Source organism: Octodon degus, unplaced genomic scaffold (genome assembly GCF_000260255.1).
Source record: "Octodon degus isolate 3935 unplaced genomic scaffold, OctDeg1.0 scaffold00052, whole genome shotgun sequence".
NCBI classification, from domain to species: domain Eukaryota; kingdom Metazoa; phylum Chordata; class Mammalia; order Rodentia; family Octodontidae; genus Octodon; species Octodon degus.
Window position 1 is genome coordinate 2452277 of NW_004524628.1, and position 24238 is coordinate 2476514.

At 50.4% G+C, this 24238-nt stretch overlaps 1 long non-coding RNA gene across 1 annotated transcript in view; it reads left to right on the forward strand.

The window, feature by feature from the left end:
- The window catches only part of LOC111817225, a 111384-nt gene that overhangs the window by 52873 nt on the left and 34273 nt on the right, over positions 1-24238 (forward strand). Inside the window, exon 2 of the long non-coding RNA XR_002821474.1 lies at positions 4724-4844. This is a non-coding gene — a long non-coding RNA (uncharacterized LOC111817225). The remainder of the gene's footprint in view (positions 1-4723; positions 4845-24238) is intronic.

The window sequence follows — 24238 nt, forward strand, 5'->3', positions numbered from 1 at the left end:
TTCTACTGAGCTATCTCCCCAGTCAATCTTTCTTTCTTTCTTTCTTTCTTTCTTTCTTTCTTTCTTTCTTTCTTTCTTCCTTCCTTCCTTCCTTCCTTCCTTCCTTCCTTCCTTCCTTTCTTCCTTCCTTCCTTTCCTCCTTCCTTCCTTTCTTCCTTCTTTCTTTCTTTCCTTCCTTCCTGTACTGGGAATTGAACTCAGGACCTTGTGCTTCCAGGCAGGTGCTGGAGACTTTGCATTTCTAACACATTGCAAGGGGTGTTATGCTGCCTTGCCAGAGACCCACCTGAGACCTACTGTCTAGGGTCACAAGTGATAAAAATGATGCACAGACTGCATCAGAAGGGGTCTGCACTTTCCTCCAGCACTGGGGAAGCCCAAGGCCCCTCAGGTGTCCTAACACAACTGCAGGGCCACGCCGGCCTTGCGAAGGCCTTCCGTGTCTCTCAGCAGCGGTACAGCGTAGTTGTCTGTAATTCTGGCTATTCATTGTCAACCAGACCAAGCCTAACAAAATGTCTCTGAGACTTTGTTCTTTGGAAAATGGGCTTTATGCAAAAGGTGGTGAAAGTAGCTGATGCGAGGGGCATACAGGACCTGGCCTGAAGATCTCCTGGTGAGGGCTGCTGACTCTTGCTTGCTTCCAGCTTTAGTGCAAATCAAGGGAGTGGTCAGAGGTGCTCTTGGAACCCACAGGGTGGCCAGCCGGCAAGATCCTCAGGGCCTCTTGTTGGAATCACACTCAAGCTCCTTATCATCCCAGGAGGTGGCAGAGCATGAAATGAGGATGCTGGATTGAAAGCTGGTGCCACCTCTCCTGCCAGTTGTTGAGCTTCTGGTGCCTCTGGTCCTGCCTGGTGAGACATGCCCTATCCTGCCAGGCTGAGAGTGCTCAGGGCAGGCCCTGGTGAAGGCACACCAGAAGCACTGTCTAGCAAGAGGAGTGCTCAGTCATGGCTGCTTAGGGGACTTGGATGTGGGGTCATCTGGGCACAGCCCCATCCTCCGCAGCCAGGGTGGTGACAGCCCCGACACTGGGACACAGCCTCTAGTGAACCATGTAGCCTATGATGATACATGGAAGACCTTACAGAAGCTGCTCCTCAATCCCCCTGGCCTCTAGTCTCCAGGTCAGCTCACAGAGATCAAGATAGGGAGATAGCGTGGCCTAAACTGGCTGGGAAGAGAGCCACAGGGGAGCCCCAGGACCTACTCAGGGACAACTCCCAGGACCACGTATAGAATTTCTTGTGGGTTCATGCAAGCTGTGGATGGGATGAAAGGACAGACACCATGGCGAGCTCACCCGTGGCTTCCCTTGAGGTAGCCTGCCCTATACTCCTCAGGGTATACTTTTATTTATTCCCCCCCCTTTTGTTTGGCCCAAGTTCACTCTGCAGAGCCAGTTTCTTTCTCTCTTACTCTTCACTTTTCAAATAAACTTTGTCACCACTTTTGCTTGTCTTGGTCAATTCTCCGAGATAAGAAGAATTTGGAAAACAAGAGGGAAGCACCCTCAAAGCCCAGTAGCAATATAGAGGCCCAGCTTTGCGCACACGGGAGGATGGCAGGGAGCCTCGGGTCATGCCCCCCCTTGCCCTGACGTCTTCAGCACAGAAACCTTGTGGTTCACCTAAACAATGAGTTTCCTCATCCCTAAGGGAGTATGTGATGGACAAGAGTCACTTTCTGAGAAAATAAAGGCAGCAGCCTCCCAACAGCTGCATACCCTGGTGCCCCTGAGCAGCCCCAGCTGTCTCCCTGGTGTCTTTCCTCGTGCTGTGAAGGGGCTGGACGGGTGCAAGCATCTTTGCTTTGTGTGTGGGCAGCCGGGGCTCTGGCATGGCACCTCAGAGGGAACGCCCCGGCAGGGTCTTGGATATGACAGCTGGAGCAAGTCTGTGGTCTTCACATCTGTTGCCTTGGTACTGACTGCCCAGGAAGTAGGTAGGGCCTTGAGAGGGATGGACTTAGGGGCAAATCAGCCTTCCTGCTGAGTCATGCAGGGTAGGGAGAAGGCCAGGGCGGGTATCCCTCCCCTCTTAGCTTTCCTGGCTGGCAGCCTCACCTCTGAGTGCTGTCAAGAAGCAAAAGGAGCAAACTTTGGGACAGGCTCCGTGAGTATCCAGATTGCCTGGCTGTGTTTCCAGACCCTGAGTAGAGCTGGTGTTCAGTGTGGTACACATGGCCCTAAGGTCATTGGCCAGATCTGGGACATACCTGACAGGCCCTAAGTGAGACATTCACAGAAACTGCGTAGCTCAGCCAAGCAGAGGATAACAGAGACCCATACGAGTGCCCACAAACTGGCTTAGTTAGGTCTGTGCCAGGGCTGGGAAGGCATTGGTAGTCTCTGTCCATTCTCGGACGTATGGGAAGTCATGTGTGTGATTTACTGGGAATTAAGGGAATGTCTAAGTTCTTAGGTGGCTCTTCTGGGTCATCAGTGACAAGCCAGCCAGCCAGCATGGTCTCCTCAGGAACTGGATTCCTGCAGGCAAAAGCTCCCAGACCAGCAAACTCAAGGTCTTGCAGTGGACAAAATGGCCCCAAACCCTTGGGGACTAGGTGGGAAGACCAGTCCCAGTCCTAGCTGTGTCCCTTCCAGTGTGACCTTGGGAAGGTTGCCCACTTCCTCCTCCTCCTCTGCACCTTGTCAGGGGGGCATCCAGTGAGCCTGAGGGCCCTGTTACCTCTTGAGCTGATTTTGGTCCAGCTCTACCCCATTGGGCATGCCACACCATAGCCATTGGGGCACTGGCATTTTGGCACTTTGTCCTAGTCAGAAGCAGGAGAGCTGGGGAGGGCCACAGGCTGGTAGCCACCTCTGTTTCAACAGTGAAGCGAAGGGAACTAGGTTTCCCCTTCTACCCATGTCAGCCACTGATGCGTTGCTTAGTTCCTGTTTCTCTTTGCCCACCCAGGAAGGCCCTGTGTGCAAGGTCCTGGGCCTAGATGCCAGGCCATAAGCTACACCAGAAAATGCTAGCTCATAGGCTGCAGAATGGGAAGCAGCTTTTCCCGGGTGGAGATCCTGCAAAATGACGAAGTATCTCAGGGCCGGTGCCCATGTCTCACACTGCCACTACCAAATGGGGACTTTTAGAGAAAGAAGAAAGAAAGAGAGAAAGGAAGGAAGGAAGGAAGGAAAAGAAAAGGAAAGAGAGAAAAGAAAAAAGAAAGAAAGAAAGAAGCTACAGGAGTCTGTATGGATTAGCTAACTCATGTGCACAGGCACTAAGAGAAACAATGCAGTTTCCAAACATAAGGAGGACTGTCACAACAGCCACATGCCCACAGTGATGACCTGTGGAGAGGGGCAGAGGAGAGGAGCTTCACCCAGGCCCTGTAGGCTGTTCCCAGCCTGCCCTAGGGGTTTCCTAACACCAGGCAGCGGGAGCCTGCTGCAGAGCCAGGATGCGGAAGGTTTACCCACCTGCGTGTGGGCATGCAATGAGCCGGTCGGAGAGCCTTATTTCCTAACTCCTCGGTCCTTTGGGTGCCACTCTGTGCGGTGGAGGAATCTCTAGGGAAGGATAGAGTTTTCCCAAAGTCAGAACTCCTCACACTTCTGCCAGTCACAAACAAAAGGCAGCAGTGAGGGGCAGGGGGCTCTGGTGCTTGGGAAGCTTGGAGTTGCATCTGGGGCCAGCTGCGTGCACGGAGGACAGCCAGATCCCAGGGGAGCTTTGAGCGGTCATCCTTCCGGCCATCAGTAGCACTGGACACAGAACAGGGCTGGGAGTGGAAGTCTGGCTGGGACTTGATCTCCTCCCATGGCAGTGCTGGCCGTAGCTCTGCCCTGGAAAATCTCCCCCTGGTGTGTTTGACCAGCAGATTTAAGTGCGGGGCTGGATTTGTGCAGCTGAGGCATGGGCTTGGGGGCATGGCCCGGTTTGTATTTGTGAATCTGCTCTGCCTTCTGTCTTTGGAAATACCCTTTCACCTGTCTGGGAGGGCTGAGAACGATCTGCAGCCCAAGTGTAGCTTGGGGGCGGGGGCGGGGGGCGACCACACTGGTGTCAAGCAGCAGAGCAGTTATTAATAGAACCCTGGTCTTTCTGGAACTTCTGTCAGCTCTCTGCTGCCCTCAGGGCCTTTGCTCTGTCAGGGGCCCAGTTTGCTGCCTCTCCTGTCCCCAAGGGTGTTGGCACAGGTTCAGACAAGCTGCAATGACTGGGTAAAGTTCCTGGGGGGAAGGGCAGCTGTCCTGGGTGGCTCTTGTCTCCTGGGATGGAAAGAGGACAGGGGGAACTGGAGGCCAGGACCACACTGAGTTAGAATTCCTCTGAGACCACTCACCAAGGCGATTGCCTGGGCAGATACCTGGGTGGTCTTGGGAGTCCTGTGTGTGTCCTTTAGCCAAATCAAGAGCAAACAGAGAAGAGCCTCAGGGCCCCCCGGGAGTGGGACCGTGCTGGAGAAGTTAGAACTGGCCTTGGCTTTTCACTAAACACACAGGGTGGCCGCGAACAAAGCACTGGGTGTTGGGAACACTGGTCTTTCTGGTCCCCTTTGAATTATTTTTAAATAGGTGGCACACATCACCACCACCACCTGTAATTTTTGTTGTCATCATATGAATAGATGCTGATAAATTTGCTTCTCTGGCTTATAATGGCATTTGTGATCTGTCTTTCCCTTTTCGGTTTCCATGTGCTGCAGTGACTATCAGTGCGGTTGGCAGTGACCTATGTTTTTTTCGTGCATGTTTTTGTTTCAGAATAACTGGGAGATGAAACAGGAAACTGTGTGACACGCTCGATCGAAAATGACACAGACAGAAAAACCAGGATTGAGCCTCACCTTCAGCAGCACCTTTACCTACTGCTAGCTGATCACAGGTGAAGGGTTTGCCCAGGGACCAAATTCCAGCTACCATGGACTCTTTGGGGCCTCGAGGTTCACTGGAGATGTGGTATTTTGGTCACCATCAACTCTGGTCATTTTCCTCTTTCTCTGGTCAATGTCTTGAGCCTCATTCCCCTCTCCATTAAAAGCCAAACAAAAGAACATCGAATCGTGTGCTTCTTAGTTACGTTTAAACATTAATTTAAAGGAACAGTGTTTGAGATGAATTTCTCCAAGGCTGCAAGTAAATCTTATTGTAACCACACAGATTATCCCGACAGTGTTAGATGGGGTTGAACTTGAATTTTTCATCACTCGGCCATGCTTGTACTACTTCCAGTGTCTCTTTAGAAGATCTCCCTTGGGCCCATGTGGGTGGGTTGATATCTGCGGATTACACTGGGATACATCTGAAAATCTCTTTTCATACCATGCTGGTCACAGACTAGCTGGGAGCCCGAGATCACTCCCAACCTTGAGCTTTCTTTCATTGGGAGAGACCTCAACTTTCTTTGCTCCTCTCCTAAGTATTCCATACAGATTTCTTTAGGACCTACTGTGTGTCAGGTTCTGGAGAGAAAGTAGTGGACGGGATCAGCCCTGCTCCATCTTCTGGGCACTTCTAGCATGCTCAGGATTGGGCTTTGTCAGGAAAGGGCAAGGCTTGCTATTCGCTGCTTGTCATGGGCATTGTGTTTACGTGCCCTGATTCCCCAGATCCAGCCTTCAAGCCCAAGGCACTGCGTTTGGCACCTGGGTGTCTTTCGACATGATTAGATGGCTGGAAAACGTTCCTTCTGCAGAGGCCCACTCTTGTCCACAGTCAGGAACAGGAGGACAATGGGACCTTCCTGGGGACAGGCTAGAGAGGACACCTTCCATTGCTTTTTGCCTGTCTTTACTTTTAAGCTTAGTGATATCCAAGGATAGTTCTGAGTGGCCATGTTTAGCCTTTGTGGGCCATGGTTATTACAGATGGCCTCTACGATCAGCACGGTGGATGCAGCAAGGTATGGCCAGGTCTCAGCCCAGAGGTCCCTGCTCGGGAAACTCCCTCAGCACCAGGACTCCAGGGAATCTTCCCTCGCCTCTCCCTCTCTGTCACGTGACTCTTATTTTCTTCATAGAATGACTCATATTAGCAGTCATCCTGCTTGTTTATTTATCATCCGTTTGTCTCTCGCTTGCTCTCCTCCTCACATTTCCTCTTGATGAAGACAAATATATATTCTAGTTTCTTCCCCCATCTGTGCAGAGCTCCTGACACTCTGTTCAGCATTGACGGGCTAATCCAGCAGGTCCTTGCTTCACGGCAGTACTATGACGCTGGGTACCCCACATGGTGGCCACTGTTTGGGACATGACAAAAGCAAGCCTATTTCTCTGAGTTTGGTCAATGGAGTGACAAGGGGAGGAACAAGGCTTTCAGGAGCCAGGCTTTCCTATAGAAAAGTTGGGTCTGTCACTGCCTACTGTCTGGGTAGTAAGATTCTCATCAGAAATCAAGTTTTGCTTTTGCTCACTCATATTCTTGATTGGCCTTGATTTGCTTGCATTCCTGGAAAATGCAAGGGCATCATATTGTGGAGGGATGGGCCTGGGTGGGAGTCCCTACCTGCTACCTTCCTCCTCAGAAAACCAAGTCTAGATGACGAGCCCAGAGACTTCATGCTGCCCAAGACTCTTTGCTACAGAGCCCTGAAAGGCCCTGAAGAGTCAGGGACAGTCCTGAGTTTGGGGTGTGCTTTGGTGGGGGCTCATATAGTACTCAGTCTTCTCCCCTGGACACAGCCCTGCCCTGGTATAAGGGGCTTGCTAGGCCCATGTATCCCCTCCCAAGTAGTCACCCCCTCCTGTGTTCCTGAGCAGAACACAACTGCATCCTTTGTCCATTTCCACCTTACCCTTCAGGGTTATTTATAGCCTCAAAAAGATGTAAGTCACAAGCTTGGGGAGAACTAGTAATAACCCCTAGTGTTCACAGGGTCATTCATTCATAAGGGCAAAAGGAGAAAAGCAGTGACAAGCCAGTTCTAGGTGGCTAGAGGAATAGTTCTGACCGTGGCCAGACAGTAGAATTACTCAGGATATACAAAGAATTCAGACCCTGCCTAGACCAATCACAGCGGAATTTGGGTGAGAGATAGGGGAGAGGCAAATATTAGTATTTTAAAGAGTTCCCCAGATAATTTCAGTGCATGATCAAGGATAAGAAGCTGGTCTGGGCTGCCAACCAATCTCATTAGTCACATGAATTGGTTGAACACTTGAAATATAACTCATGCAACCAAGGATCTCAACTCTTAATTCCTTCTTATATTAAAATATTAATTAAATAATTAAATGTCTAGATGTGACTTGGGGCTGCCATGTCAGGTAATTAAGACTGGAGCATAAGGCTCATGAAAGGACAATGCTGCAGAAAGTTCTATGGGGTGGCGTGGCTTACGGGAGCCGTGAGTTCTCTCCTGCTGAGGGGAGTTGTACAGAACTTTGTTTTGCATCTATAATTTGCTCCAAGGCTTGTGCAGCTGCAGAGTCTGTGTGCCTTCAATGTATGGTGGTGTAGGACTGAGTAGACTCGTACACACCTGCCTAATCCAGGGCCCAGAGCTCTGTTCTCGAGGGCTCTCTCTCTCTCTCTCTCTCTCTCTCTCTCTCTCTCTCTCTCTCTGTCTCTCTCTGTCTCTCTCTGTCTCTCTCCAGAACCAGGGATTGAACTCAGGTCCTTGCGCTTGCCAGGCAAGTGTTTATTCTACTGGGCTATCTCACTGGCCCCTGAGGGCTCACTCTCATGGCTCCTTGCATTTGTGCTTGGGAATCTCACCCCTGGAAAAGGAGTCTTTCAGGTTGCTGTGCAGTGGCTGTGATGCAAAAGCATAGGCCAGCGCAGGAAGAAAGGTTGGCAAGAAATGCTGCTGCTTAGAGGACACAAGGCCTTTGAAACGGGCCCAGGGAGACGGCTCGGCAAGCTCGGCCAGGTTGGGGTTAAAGCTGAAGAACCAGAAGCCAAAGCTGAATCATTTTCTACTTATCATTTAGAGACTGTCAGATTTTCTCTTCGTGTTGGAGGGAAAGCACCTTACAACAAAGAATAATACTATTTTGAATTTCAGAGCTTTCCCTTTTTCAAAGCGCTTGAACATCTCGGACTCACTTCATTCTCACAAGGCCCTGAGTTAGTAGGAGAGGGTTTTTAGCGTCTGACACCCCAGGAAAGCGCCATCTTTACAAGTGAAGCTTTTCTATAGTCCTGGCTATGCTCACGTGCTTAGCTGTGGAACTGGAAGCAGACAGGCGCAGGCTTTGCTCCTGGAGTGGGTTGTGGGCCTGATGGAAACAGCGCTTTGCACTGGTGCTGCCGTGTCTCACCCCAGCTTTCTAGCCCTTGAGCCTTGCTTCCTTCTTTGGGGACATTTCAAAGAGTGGTCCATTCAGTAAGTGCGCCTTCAGTTGCTCCTTGCAGATGACTTTACAAATGGCACATGGGACAGCACACAGGACAGAGCCCTGGAGTTTCCCATGAGCATCGTTTCTGCTGCCCTCCAAAGAGTGACCTTGGTGTCCGACCACAGGCTGATGCTGTCACCTCGGGGTCCTCAACTTGCTTATGTGTACAGCTGTGGAGAGTCATTTCCACCTAGGCTTGCTGTCAGTGGCCCTCTGAGATGTCAGTGGTGGCGTGAACAGCAGGGCCCTGTACAGGGACTACAGTGGGAGTAAAGGTAGGCAGGATGGACATGATACCCTGAGTCGGCCTTCCCTGGAGACGGTTGTCCAGCCAGTCAGGAACCCTCTGGGTCGTATCATCACCTGACCCGTCTTTTGGACTTACCTAGATAGGATATGATGAGAAGTTTTCAGATGCTCGGCTGAAAGCAAGACACACTTTCTGGGGCATTCCCCTAATTGACTGTGCTGGTGAAGCTCGTCAAAACAGGAAATGAGGTTAGCATGGAATGACTTTCTCTCAGAGAACCTGTGTACCTCCTAGAGACCACCACTTTCTTCCCAAAAGCTAGCCAGCTTCTTTCACGCCTTCTCTAGGTTTTCCTTGAAATTGGAGGGAGTCTGCTCTTCTGTAGTTTTCAGAATCTGTTCTTCAGGAGATGGTGGCGCTGTTCACCTGTTCCCTGACATCCAGGCCATCTCCCTTTTGTGCTGGTGTCTCTAAGATGTTTGCAAGTTGATCTGAAGTTAGATCTGCACATACTTCAACCACTGCAAGAATGTGGTTGCGGCAGGGGCTCCAGCACACGGCCAGACTGAAGGCTCACACGTGGGCTCCCTGGCACAGGGCTTTGGTGGCTTCTTTGTATGAGGAGCTGTTTCATCCACATGTTCGCTCTTTATCAGAGATGCTAGAAGGAGAAAACTAACCCAGTGGAGAGGAAGAGGTGGCTTCCCTCCCCTGATCCCTGATGCATGAGAGAGCCCTGAGTCTGGGACAACTGGGTCCCCTTGGACTGAGTCCATGCTGGGCTTTGGACTGAGTGTCAGAAGCAGTGAGGGCTTCGTAATCTTGGCAGCCACTGTGCTTGTCCTCACTGAGGCTTCCTGGCAAATAGCTCTTGATAAAAGTTCTGGAGTCAACTGAGCCACAGTTGCCTTTGTGCCAGAGAAGGGAGGCCACTAGGGGGAATTTGGTCATGGCATCCAAGCATCTAGGTATGACCGTCACCTCCAAATACTAGCCTTAGTTTCCCGTGCACACATCGTGCCCTTGCTTCTGCAGCCAGAGGCCTTTCTTTTCTTTTGGAATCTAGCAAGACCTCCAAAGCCATCCCGGGCTCGTGGCTGGAGCACTGGGTTGGGCTGCACCTCCCACTCTGCATCCAGGCGGGCCTGCCTCAGCCCGTCCAGATGCAGGAGCTCTGTGCTTTCAGGGCCGTGTGCCCTGGTAAATGCCCTGGTAAATGCTTACCTTCCCAGCGACCCAGCTACCAGCCGAGCTCTGGTTTCCTGTGAATGTGACTTCTGGTGACTTACGACATTATTTCCAGTCCCTGTAACAGGCCCCAGGGGCAGGATTATTAGCCTTTTGTTTTGGTTAGGAAAACTGAGTTTTGGTAAGGATCAGTAGCTCCCTCATGGCACAGAGCCAGTGCACCGAGTGTAAATCCAGGGCAGTCTGGCATGGCCACCTCTCCTCTGTATGTAAATTTGTGAAAGCAAATCCCATTTTCCCCTGTGAAGGACTGTTGATGGTAGTAGACATTTGGGAAGGAGAGACCAGGACAGTTAGAAGTCAAGGGACATGTGGGGCTCTTAGGCTCTGCTTTGCCACCATCTGCATTTAAAAATAAAAAAGGTCCCAGCCTGGGCCATTGGCACCAGAATCTGCTGTTTCCACAGGATCCCAGGGGACTTTGAGAGAGGACAGCTACCAGTCCTGCTCTCCCGTGTGGCCGCTGAGTGAATGTTAGTGACAGGCTTTGGAACTTCTTCCCCAGCATGGTCAGTGGGGTGGGGCAGCAAGCACAGAGGCCGGAGGCCCAGGCAGGCCCCACACCTGAGCCAAGGGAGGAGGGTGCATTTGAGAAACTCCAATGTGGGTGAGGAAATGGGCTGAGAGATCATGAAGAGTTCTACCTAGATCAGGTCGTGGCTGCCACTGCAAGAGGAGAGAAAACAGAGGTAAGGGACCTGCACCATGAAGAGCACCGCTGCTGCCCACCCCCGGCTCCACTGCTCATCCCCGATTCATTATTTTACCTTCCTGGCCTTGCAAGGCAGCAAAGCCCAGCTAATGATTATCCTTGGTACCTTTAAGTGAGAGCCAGACTCCAGTCTGTCCAGGACAGGCCTGCTAATGTCCGTTGGAAACCGATTCACTGTCCCTTTGTCGTGCCCTGCCTTGGCCATTCACTCTCAAAGATGGTCGGTGGTGACAGCGTCCTCCTGGTTTGCCCGCGTCATCTTTAGGGTGAGGCATGTCTGATCTTATTTCAGCAAGAGGTTACTTTACAAGGGCTAAGTCCTTCCCACCTTGCCACCTCGCTGAGGAAGCTAGTGTCTGGCAGGCCCCTCCAGCTCTGGCAGGGCTGCCTCGGGAAACGGAGCCCACACTGGGGGAGGAAGAAGGAGCGGTGTGGAGGTGAGGCTGTGTGCACAGCCCCAGGGCCGCTGTGCGCGTCGCTGGAGCCTGAGCACCTGCAGCACGGTGTCTGTTGTCCCCCTGTGAGTGACAGCTATGGAGTGTGCGCGCCTGTGCGTATCTGTGCCTCCACACTGTGTGTGTGGAGTGCTGCAGTGTGCGGGGGTTGGACATGAGTGTAGGCGTCTGTGGTGTGTGTGTGTGCATGGCTGGATGTGTGATGTGTGTGATGTGGGCGCCAGTGTGTGTAGCTTGTGTGTGTGCTATGTGTGCGCTGTGCGGCGCTGAGTGTGGGTGTCTGTGATGTGTGCCGTCTGTGGCGTGCTGTGGGTGTCTGTCGTGGTGTGTGCAGCAGCGTGTGCGTGTGATGCGTGTGTCTCTCTGATGTGGGGAGGGGGTAGAGGTGTGCACCTCCAGGTTGCTGATAGACTCCTGCAGGTCTCCGTTTGGTATCTGTGACCTGGCGGACAAAAGGGGTCTGCCCAGGGCTTATCTTTGGGTACCCACTGTGGCCAGGCCTGGAAGGCCCTGGGCTGGGTGGCCTTGGAGTGGGGACACAGACCTGATGCACCGAGCCCAGAGCCTTGATGGGCAGGTGTGGCTGTGTCCTTCCAGTTAGCTGGTGCCTGCCATGTGGCCAAGTCTCGGGAAATGCGTGTAACACTGAGGCTTCTGCCTCCCACTATGCCACAGGGCCTGGGGAGATGCTGCTGGCTCGATGTTCATGTCCTGTGGCCATTGTAGAGGAGATGTGAGCTACTTCCTCCAGCCTTCTGGGCTACTGGGGACATTATAAGGTAGATCAAGGCTCAGCTGGTGGGACCCTGTCTCTGTCACAGCTATGCCTCTGCAGTGAAGGACTCGGCCACAGCTTGCCAGTGATGGAGGGCGGCGCCCTTGACCTCTGCAGCAAGGGCACTCTGACCACCACCTTCACCCCATCCCTGACCTTCACTTGCTGTCTCATCGCCTGTGGTGACAAGGGGCCACCTGGCTGTCCTGGATCTATCTCTCCCTGGTGCACAAAGGGCTCAGGAATGTAATTCTGAAGACATAGCCAGGTCTGGGGCTCTTCTTTTTGGACTGGGGAAATGGAGAGCCCGTAAATCACAGGACTTGGTCAGTTGAGCTCCTGATCCAGTCTGCGCAGCCTCTCGCAAGTCATCTGATATCTCCTGCACAAGTAGGGAGGACTACGCCTGTCATGCCATCGTGGGGGGTGGGCATGGGAAGGATGAAGCAGGAAAGCATGGTACCTGGCCCAGAGGTAGTGCTGGTGGTGGTTGTACTTCGTAGCTTAATTCGTAAAATGGAGTGTTTAAAAAATATATATATATATATCAGGAAATAGTAGAAACATAGCACCAGAAAATACTCTTATGAGGTCTTAATGACTGTAGCCCTGAAACATGAAATGTCACGAGAAAGAAGATCTAGAATAAAAAAATGGCAGGGGTTCCCACAAGCAAAGAACTAGTGGCAGAGAGTAAGAGCTCGGGGGCGACGTGGAGCCCGTCCTCCTCTGCCTGTGGTGGACGGGACAGGGACAGACAGCTCCCTAGCCTGCAGAGTCAGAGCCAGACGCGATATATATAGGAGCGGCGACTTGCTTTAATGTAAATATTTTGACGTCTTTCTTTTGCTGAACCTTTAACCTTGCTGGTAAATAGTGCACATACAGTAAATGAATTGTTTTTCTGAGAACTGACTTCTGAGGAAATAGGAACAACAACCAAAAAAAAAGAAAGGATTTTTATTAGCTAATTGTCAGTCTTGTATGTGATTGAAAACCTTATTATTCTGCTTCTTAACTCTGTTTCAGGAAACATTGGGCCACCAAAAATAGCTTTGCTTTAATTTATGGAAATAAAAACCATGAAAATGTGTAAATGCTCTATTTCAAAAATAGCAAAACTTACAGAGACAAAAGAAGGGAGAAATCATTCTGAGGAAGGGTTTTGAGACAAAACAAAATGAAATAAAAAGTATGAAACAAAGCCAGTGCAAACTCCGATTTGTTGTTTCTAATTAGAAGTTCCTCATATTCCACTGGCTGTGAGCTCTGGTATCACCCTGATCACTTCAGTCTATTTTTATCTATTTTTGACTTCCAACTTATTATAACCAGAGAGAAGGGTAGGATACAGTTGTCACCTCCAAGATGCCACTATTCGTGATCCGAGCAGAAGGCTGAAGTCTTATTTGCAAATGCTACTCACACTGATGATTTCTACAGGATTATTTTGTGATCAAAATAACAAAGGTAGGGGCCACAGATTCCACTAGAAGCTTTTCACTTGTAAAAGTCTTCTCATCTCTGGCCTATAATTTTCTCTACTGTTGCCTGAGAATGGGCCGTGTTGGCTTCCAAGATTCATGGCATTCCAAGATCACATGCTTTGAAGTAGTCAGAGGAATCAAGGCCTGCTCTGGACCCTACTCTTGGTGGCGTCTTATGGATGCTGTAGAAGGCACTGGCAAGTTCCTGGTTCAGGTTAACGGGATCCAACAGCAGCCACAGCCTTTCTGCTCCTATTCATGCCCACAGCTCAGGTTCCACTTAGTGCCAGTGGCAAAAGTCAAGCTTTCAAATAAGGTCCATGCTGGAAGGTAGGCTGAGGACACTGAGAGTGAGTATTTCAAGTCTTCCAAGATATATGGCTACCATGATAAGGCCTCGAAGGAAGATTTTCCTTGACTTCTCAGGAGGAGAGGAGAAAGGGGGAGGAGGAGGAAGAGGAAACAGAAAAGGATAAACGTATTACTATAGGTTTTTAAAAGATGAGCTTGAAATAAACCACCGTGTGTGTTAAGACAGAGAGCTCCCAGGAAGGCCCAACAGTCCGTCCTTAGCCTTCTCCCTCCTGTTCTCTTCAGAATAAATGAAAGAATGGGCTGGAATCCAAGATGTGTGTGTGGTACTTTTTTATCTGATTGACCTCCTCCTCCTAATCTTGTCTTATCTTTCCTTGTAAATTACCAACATATCTTGCTCCCTGCTGTCCAGGAAGGGTACCTCATCCAGTGTGTGCAGGCGCATGCGTGTACACACACACACACACACACACACACACACACACACACACACTGCTACTGCAGGGCTCCAAGTCGCCGCAGTTCCTCTGCAGATGTCTGGGAGGCCCTGTTGCTGTGGCCCCTGAGCCATCCCATGCTCCAGCAGCCGGGAGCCACTTCTCTCCAGGTGCACAGCATGAGATAGCAGGCAAAAAAGGAAGATTGAAAACGGCGTCCTCTTTCCTACCCGCGTCCTAGCTGGGAGTCATTGCGGGATGAGTCAGAACTCGTATACCTGAGGATTCCTATGTGAGTCTCTGTTAGAAAATGCTTTTGAGATACGTGGAGCAAAGTAGGTGTGTTTAACCAGACTGTTTAAAATGCTTACTTGGTTTGTGAAATAACATGATTATCTTCAACTTATCAGCAATGCACCAGGCCCAAGGGCATGGGATGCTGCCCTGCCTGCACGCCAGGCACTTAGTAAGAAGATAGACACCCTGGACCCAGCGCTTAGTGAGAAGCTAGACACGCTGGATGTGCATTTCAGTTCTCAGTTCCTATGGCTATTGCCATGTGTCCAATTGCCACAGGGAACCCCTGTGCTGTGATTTGTTTTTGTTTTGTTTTGTAATACTGGGGATTGAATCCAGGGTCTTGCCACTGAGCTATGTCTCCAGGTACTTCCCCACTTTTAAATTTGTGGATAGTACCTCACCCAACTTTTAAATCTGGAAATTGCTGAGCTGCCCAGGCTAGGCTCAAACTTGGGATCATCCTGCTTCAGCCTCTGTGAGTCTGAAATCGCAGGCATGCGCCCCATGCCCGGCTCTGTGCCACATCTTAAATGCACCCTCTTCTGGAAGGGACTTGGTGTCTGCGTAGCAGGCCCCAGCAACAGGCTGATGGCTCTTCCTTTAGTCCGCGAGGTCTGGGAGAATTGCTTACCTGGACTGGCCCGTGCAGGTGTGTCTCTCCTGTTTCCTGTGTCTCATTAGCAAGAGGACATAGAACTTGGAAAATGGGAACGCTCGCTTTTCTGATGTTGTCAACAATCAGTTTTTAGAAGTGTAATGCGAAAATAAATGCTCAGGGGCAAAATCCTCAGCAGGAAATATGGAGGGAGGCATTTGGTGGGAAGTTGAGGCCCTTGTGCTGTGACTCAGTGGCCAGATGGTCTTGATTCAACTCGTTGCGCAGGAAGGTGGTACTTTATGAGACACCTTGGGCCAAGCAAGGTGATCAGAGAGTGCCGCAGTTACCAAGTGTCTCCTGAGGAGCTCACAGTCCATTTTCCTCCTTCTAAGAGCTCAGAATGGGCAAGAATGGTATGCTCCTGTCACCCGAAGACAGTTTTTAAAGGCTTTGCTCACTCGCACAAAAATTAGAATGTGACCACAGCGGGCTAACGACGTGTTTTTAAAAGGGGGAGGAGCATTCTTTCTCCAAATCTCTCATCCATCCTTGAGTAAACATTGTAAATCTATCACAGACAGACAGGCTGCCTGCACTCAAATTACCTCGTGATACCACTGTAGCTTCACGTTGTATTGCCCCGAACATGAATAACGCTGTATCCCAGCTCAGGTCTGATTAATGCGAGGAGCTTGCCAAGGGCAGGGTTGAAGGGTGGCGTCCCACCCTGGCCCGCTTTTCCCTGTGGCTTAGTAACCATTTCAGCAAATTTCCCCCATTAAATATACAAGGTGACTGAGTGCCATAAAAACTAGAGGACACGGCAGATAAACACCAGCTTCTCTCCCGGCGGACCGCGCTGGCTGTCAGAGAGCAGGCCGCTCAGGTTTATGCGAGGAGTCCAAAATGTTCCACCGCTACCTCCAGTGTAAGTCACGCAGACCTCGCCATGTGCCCACGGTTACCTAGAGCCTGTGGGTGCTTACGGGGCCATCTGCTTCCTGGGCAGTTGTGTGGAAAGCAGTTGCCTGGGTTCTACTTACTTGCAAGGTGACCAGTGCCCACACGCTTGAGAACGTGGCAGGTCCCACTCGGGAGATGATTCGTGGTAGCTCTCAGTTGAGAAGATGGTGCTTTGTCTTACCCAAATACTGTCCTCTCCCACATAGTTGCTAGATGCCTTAAAGCATTCTTGGGTAGGAGGAAGCTTACTGAACACACGCCCATGTGTGCGTGCATACACACACACACACACACACACACACACACACACACCCTTGCCTATGAATGAACCCCTGTGTGGACCAGGTATACAAACACATGACATATCCATAGCGGAACCTGGATTGGTCCAAATAATAAAGGCTTAAGGTCTAAATTTCCCATGCTGCTGACACGTCACAGAACTACCCTTCACCCGAGTTTTGGCTTTGCTCTAAACCAAGGTTCAGCGAACTACTTTCCTTGAGATAGTAAATATTTTAGGCTTCGCAGGCCCTATGTTCTCTGGTGCAACTGCTCACCTCTGCTATTTCAGCGTAAAAGAAGCCATAGGCGATATGTAAAGGAATGACATAGCTGCGCTCTGATGAAACATTATTAGAAACAAAAACAAAACATCTAGGCAGCTCTTGCCCCAGAGGCCATAGTTTGAGACACCATGATTTTCAAGCCAAGCTGTCATTTAAAAAGCTTTGTCAAACTTGAGGGTTGTGCGCCCCCCCAGTGAACATGAGAGTCTCCGGACAAGGAAAGCTGTTTGCGTCTCTGGAGCTGGGCTGATGGGATGGCCTTGGGGTGCAGAATATGTCAGAATGGGATTCTTGGGGGAAAGGACCATGGCACCCTGTCTGGCATCGCAGGGTCTCTGCATGTTCTCCACCTGTTTGCACTGGAGGTGCCCCACACAATCCCCACTTCATCTTCAGAGCTACACTCTGGTTCCATCACCCTGCCTCCCCTCAGCCCCGTGAGGATGCATCCAGCTTGGGAGGGATGGAGAGGGCAGGGTTGAGGTGGAGGTCAGCGAGTCTCCTTCCTCCCCCCTTCTCTCTTTCTTGCTTTCAGTCATTCTTTCTATCCATTTCTGGGCATTGAACTCAGGCCTTTCCATTGAACTACATCACCAGCCATTTTTATTGTTTATTTTGAGGCAGGATTTCATTATGTTGCCCAGGCTGGGCTTGAACTTGCCATTCTCCTGTCTACCTCAGCCTTTTTGAGTAGCTTAGGTTACACATAAGGCCACCACACCTGGTTTTGTTCCTTCCTTTATAGCCCCTTCTGAAGGCACCACAAGTACTGGAAGGTCTGATGTTTCCAGCCTCCTAGAATCTTCCAGAACCTTTCAAGAGCCCTGGCCTCCTGACTTGTGAGACTGGGTGGAAAGACCACTCCCATGACAACACAGGTCCAAGCTTCACAAAACCCGAAACAGGAACAACTGGTTCTGGTTGGGGACTTGGGGAAAATGCTGGGAGCTGGGGCTTGGGGACATTCACTCCTGGAAGTGACTGTCAATACCACCAGGACCCCTAGCCTTGGGGAGAAAGAAGGATTTGGTAGAAAAGCCAGTTGTGCATAGTTTTGTGGGAGATCCTAACTCTGCTGGGACTTGGGTTCTTTGTTTGCAAATGAAAAATAATAATCCCTTGATCCTTGCTGCCCTGGCACTTGGCAAGAAAGCCCGAGACATCATCCGGAGGAAGATTTGGGTGGGAAGCGGTTTGGGCTTTTCCGGGTCTTTCTGAGGAGGGAGGCGATGGAGCGAAGTTTGTGATGTGGCCCAGGGCTGCGCTGCTCGAAGGGCGCACTCTGGTGCCCAGCACTGAGCATCCCCTCTGAAACCAAGCGGGAAATGACAGACGCTGGAATGTTCTACCTGGTCTGCGAGACCCCACAGTGTCAGCACAGCAGGCCCCTGTGGAGGGGTCTTTCGTGTCATTGTCGCGTAACGCTTTATAAGGAGACTGCTTTCTCTCTTGCTGAAAGGTACTTTTTAAGAAGAAAAAAAGATCAGGAAATAGGATTTAAAAGAGTCAGAGCCTAGATCAGTTTCCATGTCTCTAGGGTGGGCCGAGGGGCCAAACTGTCTGGGTCCCTGAGTGCCTGGACCCTCACCTTTATAGCTCTGCCTGTGGGGTGGGTGTGTGTGTGTGTGTGTGTGTGTGTGTGTGTGTGTGTGTGTTCCTCTGGCTGCCTTCTAGTAGGGATGACTGGAGAAACTCCTAACCCAAGCCAGAACAATGATAACAAATACAAGCGAAGCCCCGAGTCATTGCCACCATTGTTCGACCCCTGCTCGTGGGCTCTGTTGTCTGCAGGCTGTGTTCATGCATGGGATGCCAGCATGCCCCTTCTTCCAAGTATGAGGGGGCAACTGCTCACCCACCGGTGGGCTCTGTGGGTTACACGGAGCCCAGAATGCACAGTGTGGTTTCCCTCTGGGATGCTGGTTCTGACGCCTGACCCCAACCTCACACCATCATCCTGACTCACAGGCACCAACAGTGAGCCCAGGCCTCTGTGTGCCCCGGGCAGGGAGGGTGCTGTGGGCTCCCCTGCACCATGAGCACCAGGGCAGAAGCAGACCTGGCGACTCATACTGCTGCCTGACCCTGCCTATCTCTGCCAGCTGAGGCCACCTGCCTGACCTTTGTCCCGAGGGTACTGTTGTAAGGGAGAAGTGGAACAGGGCCTGTCCTGGCTGGTGGCCATCAAAGGGGCTTCCAGGCTGGTGGGGCTGGAGCCTGCTGCCATCTGTCCATCCTGGGACGCTGCTGCCAAGTCAGAGGGAAGCTCCACTTGAAAGGGGCCTTGACTCATTTCATGGTAACCAATGTGCAGTTCAGGAAGTGCGTCATCAAAGTGAGCCGGGAGCCAGGCTGCCCGCTTGCCCCTGCCCTCAGCCCAGCGTTCTTGGTGCCACGCTGTGCTCCTCGGGGTGAGGCACACCTGTGCAAGGATGCACACCAGCACTAAGTATAACAGGCCATGCATGGGCTCTCAGCCAGCCTGCCTGGCCTCCGGGGCCCCAGCTCCATAACTGGCCTTTCCTGTGAGCCAGGCCCAACCCTTGGCCCATGACAATTGGTTAACTAATTGTGTCAGTTGAGTCCGAGATATCCAACTAAATCTGATCCCCATCGTGCTGGGTGTGGCTGAAGGTATTTACTGAAGAGAGAAGACCCAGCCTGGGTAGGTTTGTAAACTGATGGGATAAGGGAAAACTTTGAAGGAAGGCGGCCTTGTTTCTCTGGAGGGGCTCTAGTCTTCCCCTTCCCCTTGGATGTCACCTCTACATTCCAGTGCAGACTCTTCAGCTTCAGCTTTCCATCACAGACCCTTTGGCCTCCTGAGATGGACTCATACAGAACCCAACAGTGAGTTCCAGGCCTTTGACCTTCAGTGGGATCCTTCAGATGCCCAGAGACAGCCCTACTCTTTGACACTTGACTCTGTAGGTAGCCACTGTAAGCCTACTTTGTAAATCCTTATATTTACATATTCTGCACTTAATTGGTTTCTCAAGTGAGCACTGACTGACATCGATTTTGGTACTGGGAGTGGGGTATGTAGAAATACTTCTTTTAAGGTAAAAGATAAAATGTTGTATCAGGCTCAGCATACAACAAAAATGAGGCACGAAGCCTAGTAGGAGGCAACACCTTCCTTATGCAGGTGTCTTACTCTGGTCCATTTACCGAGTGACTTGGAAAGCTGCTAGTTTTCAATGGAGCCCAGAGCAAGAGAAGGCGCTGCAACAGGTCTAGGCTGCCGTGCAGGCTGCTCTACCACTGGGGCCAGAGGATTCAGCAGACCCAATGGTACTAGAAGCATCATTGGCAGGGAGAGATGCTGTTTGGAGTCCCTGGCAGGATGCCATAGGTGAATTGCAGCAGATGCCTTTAAGATTTTAGAGTAAGGTTCTACTGTCATCTGCAGACCACTACTCGCCCCTTGAAGAACAGCTCTTGGCTTGCTTCCAGGCATTAGGGGAAGCTGAACACTTGACCATGGGATAGCAAGTGAGCATGCAAACTGATATGCCCATCATGAGCTGGGTATTACCTGATCTACCAAGTCATAGGGTTGGACATGCACGCCAACAATATGTCTATTGTTAAATGGAGATGGTATATATGTGATTGAGCCAGAGCAGGTCCAGAGAGCATAAGTTATTTACATGAATAAGTTGCCCAGATGCCCAGGACTCCTACTACTCCCGTATTGCCTTCTGTTTCCCATCATGCACCTGTGGCCTCCTGATATGTACCACATGATCAGCTGTCAGAGGAAGAGAAGGCTAAGGCCTGTTTTTTTTTTTTTAAATAATTAATTAGTATAGGGTCTTGCCGTGCAGCTCAGACTCATAATGATCCTCTTGTCTCGGCCTCCCCAGCACTGGGATTACAGGTGTTCACCACCACATCCGGTTTCAGTGGCCAACTCTGCATGGGTCCATCATGGCATGTGGTGCTAGGGATCGAACCCAGGTCCTTGTGCTTGCTAGGTAGATGCTTAGACTGCTGAGCTAAACCAAAGGCCTGGTTTATAGATGACTCTGAACGTTCTGCAGGCACCACCCACAAGTGGACAGCTAGAGCATGTTGGCTTTTCCAGGACATCCCTGAAGGACAGTGGTGAAGGAAAATCTTCACAATGAGCAGAACTTCCAGCAGTGTACCTGGTAGAGGCTTTTCCTGGAAAGAAAAAATGGCCCAATGTGCAACTGGATTTGGATTCATGGGATATAGTCAATGGTCAGGCTGGATGGTCAGCAACTTGGAAGGACCATGACTGCAAAATTGATATCAGCAATATTAAGGGAAGAAATATGTGCAAAGACCTCTCCAAATGAGCAAAGGATGTAAAAATATTTGTTTCCCATGTGAATGCCCACCAAAAAGTGGCCTCAGTAGACGAAGGCTCTGATAATCAAGTGGATAGAATGATCCATTCTATAGCTAGCGGTCACCCTCTTTCTTCTGTCACCCCTGTTATTCTCACTTGGCCCATGAACAGAGAGTCCTGGTGACAGGGATGGAGGTGGTACCTGAGCTCAGCAATGTGGACTTTCACTCTCCAAGACTGATCTGGTTACAGTCACTGCTGAATGCCCAATATGCCAGCAGCAGAGACCAACACTGAGTCCCCAGTATGGTACCATTCCCTGGGATGATCGCCCTGTGATTCAGTGGCAGGTTGATTATAATGGGGGTTGTGTCCATCACGGAAAGGACAGTGCTTTGTCCCTACTGGCGTAGACACTTACTCTGGGTAAGGATTTGCTTTCCCTACACAAAATGCTTCTGCCAAAACTAACATGCATCCCTTATCCACTATGAAGAATTCCACACAGCCCTACCTCTAACCAAGGAACACATTTTATGGACAAAGAAATGAGACAACATGCTCCTGCTCCTGGAATTCACTGGTCATACTGTGTTCCTTACCATTTGGAAGTGGTTGGGTTGGCATAGGGGTGGAATTGTCTTGCCAATAGCTTGAAGGGCTGGGGCAAGGTTCTTCAAAAGGCTGTATGTGGCACTGTGGCTCCCGTAGCTGGCATTCACGGGTCAGGGAATCAAGGGGGAGGAAGTGGGAAGGGAACCAATTTCCCCTAGCGATCCACCACACCAAAGCTTCTACTTGCTGTTCCTGTCACCTTATGATCTGATGGCTCAGAAGTCTTACTTCCACAAGGGTGAAAGCTAGCACCAGAGAGAGCACTAAAGATGCCATAAAGCTGGAAGCTAAGATGCTCCCTCTGGTCATTTTGGTCTCCTCATACCTCTGAGTAAACAAGCTAAAAAGGGAGTTGTGGTATTGGCAGACTATCAAGGGAACAATGGACTATTAATCCACAATGGAAGAAAGGAGGAATGTACTTGGAGTGCAGGGGATCTCTTAGGGCATCTCCATGTATTACCAGGCCCTGTTATTAAGGTCAGTGGGAAGGTTGGTCATGAGGGATACATGCCTGTAATCCTGACACTTGGGAGGCTGAGGCAGGAGGATCACTGCAAGTTCAAGATCAGCCTGGACTACAAAGTGAACTCAAGACCAGTCTGAACTGCATAGTGAGACCCTGTCGGAACAAAATCAAATTGAATGGCAAACTGCAGCATAATCCAGGCAGGATGACAAATGGTCCAGAACCTCCAGTAATGGGTCATCCCAACAGCAAAAGAACTGAAACCCGTGAGATACTTGCAGAAGGCCAAGAGAATCAAGAATGAATAGAAGAAGATGGTAGTTCCCTGTGGTCATTTACAGAAACAAGGATTGTAATCATGATAGCTCTCTCTTAATGTGTTTCCTATGTAATATAATGCTGATAAACTTAATACTGGTTCTTAAGTATTATTAAACCTAGTTTGTTATAAAGTGCAAGTCATGAACTTTATGCGTTAGCAGAAAGCATCACCCAAAGAAAACTTGCTTTCTATTCTGGAGAAGCAATTAGTACATTTCTGTTGGTATGCACGATAGCTGAAGCATGTTAGGCATAACTAGGAACTTGTCTGTGTATCTGGAGACTATGGTTTAAAGACAAGTGTCTGGTTGTCAAGCTAGCAAGTGGTGGACTGTGATAGTTAACTGCTTGTGTCAGTTGAGTAAGAAACACTCAACTAAATTGGACCCCCCCTAAGGTTGGGGGTGGCTGAGGGGATTTACTGAAGATAGAGGATCCATCCTGCACAGGTTTGCCACCTGGATGGAATGAAGGGAAACAAAGGAAGAAGGCTCTCTTCTGTTTCTTTGGAAGGGCTCCAGTCTTCTCCTTCAACTTGGACTCACTTCCTGGCTTCCGCTGCAGATCTTCCAGCTGTTCTTTGAAGAGCCTTGATGTCCTGATACGGACTTACAAGGGACTCCACAGCAAGCACCAGACAGGATCCTTCAGCTCTCCAGGGCATAGTCAGCCCTTTTGCACCATTGCACACCTGACTGCAGGCAGCCATGGTAACCCTATCTTGTAAACCTTCATATTTACTTAGCTTGCATTAAATCTATTTCTCTGGTGAGCACTGCCATGTTCAGCAACCTCATGTCATTTCACACAAGTGGCTCTACAAGAAAGCACTGAACTTCTTACCATTGGAGGATGGGTAAACTGAGGCACTAAGTTGAAGTAATGCTGGTGCCCATGGAAGGCAAATCCTGGAGCTGAAATATGAACCTAGAGAGTTGTGTTCCAGAGCCTTCCTTCCTAAGTGCTGGAATCTAGAACATGGTATATAGTAAATCTTGGTGGTTCCTAATAGGAGCAAAAGAGCAGCCAGCTTCTGCTGTGCGCCCACCAGAAGCTGAGTGGACAGAAAGCTTGGGCATCTTCATTCTGCTGCAACTTGAGATGCGGTCCGAGCACAGGAACCTTGGACAAGTGCCCCTCTGCCTCCCGCTGGAGACCCCACACTTCTAGCACCATGCCAATGAGTAGATGAGGCCATGCATTGCATGTAGGTGGACTTCCAGCTCTGCCAAGCCTGGGGCAGGATATGAAGTAACCACAGTAGGAGTCCAGGATGCAGGGGCAGAAGAGACCCACAGGGTTCCAGCGGAGGGGAGACTGAACCGTGTCAGCAGCCGGGATCACTCCCATCCACTTCTGCCTGTCTCTATAACCTTGCCCTGTGAGGGTTCTCAAGAAGGCTAACACGGAGGGGCAGTGGCTGAGTTGAGGAAGGAAAGCGATGTGTAGCCAGGCTCACAGGTCTAAGAGCACCCTCCTCTCTGCCAGCCTCGCAGGCCTCAGGGCCAGGAGGCTCTGAGCTCAGCAGTCCCTTGCTGGGAAATGAGGGACTCAGTTCCTCATTTAAGGCACACCCCAATTCCCAAGGCAGTTAAAAGCCTCAAGTTGCCCAACTTGGTCGGAGAAAGCCTGCACCGTCCGATCTCACCCAGCCCCCAACGCCCACAAGTGTTAGTGGCTGGAGCCTCATCTATTTGTCCTCTGAGACCAGCCAGGGACACACTTTCAGGTCCCCAAGCCTACATGTCGAGGGCGAAGGTACAATTCTGATGGCCCAGGAACATGTGTTCCTCATTTGTAATTGTTGAGCTCTGATGTCTTTGGGGACAAAGTTTAAAGGACAGTTGTGACTGTTGTAACCCAGAAGAAAAAGGAAGCAAACAGTGACAGGTCCCCCTTTTTTCAGGACTTGGTTGTTGTTGTTAAGAAGCCACTTCAGCAAATGGGAACAGGGAACACCTCACCTGGCCCAGCAAGGGGTCTCCGAAGTGCCTGCTACTATGCAAAAGACCCTTGAAGTGGATTCATCGGAACTTCGATTCATGCTGAATCGAAAGAGCAGCCGCAAACATTTGCAGGGCTTGTTTTTGCATCTTTTGAAA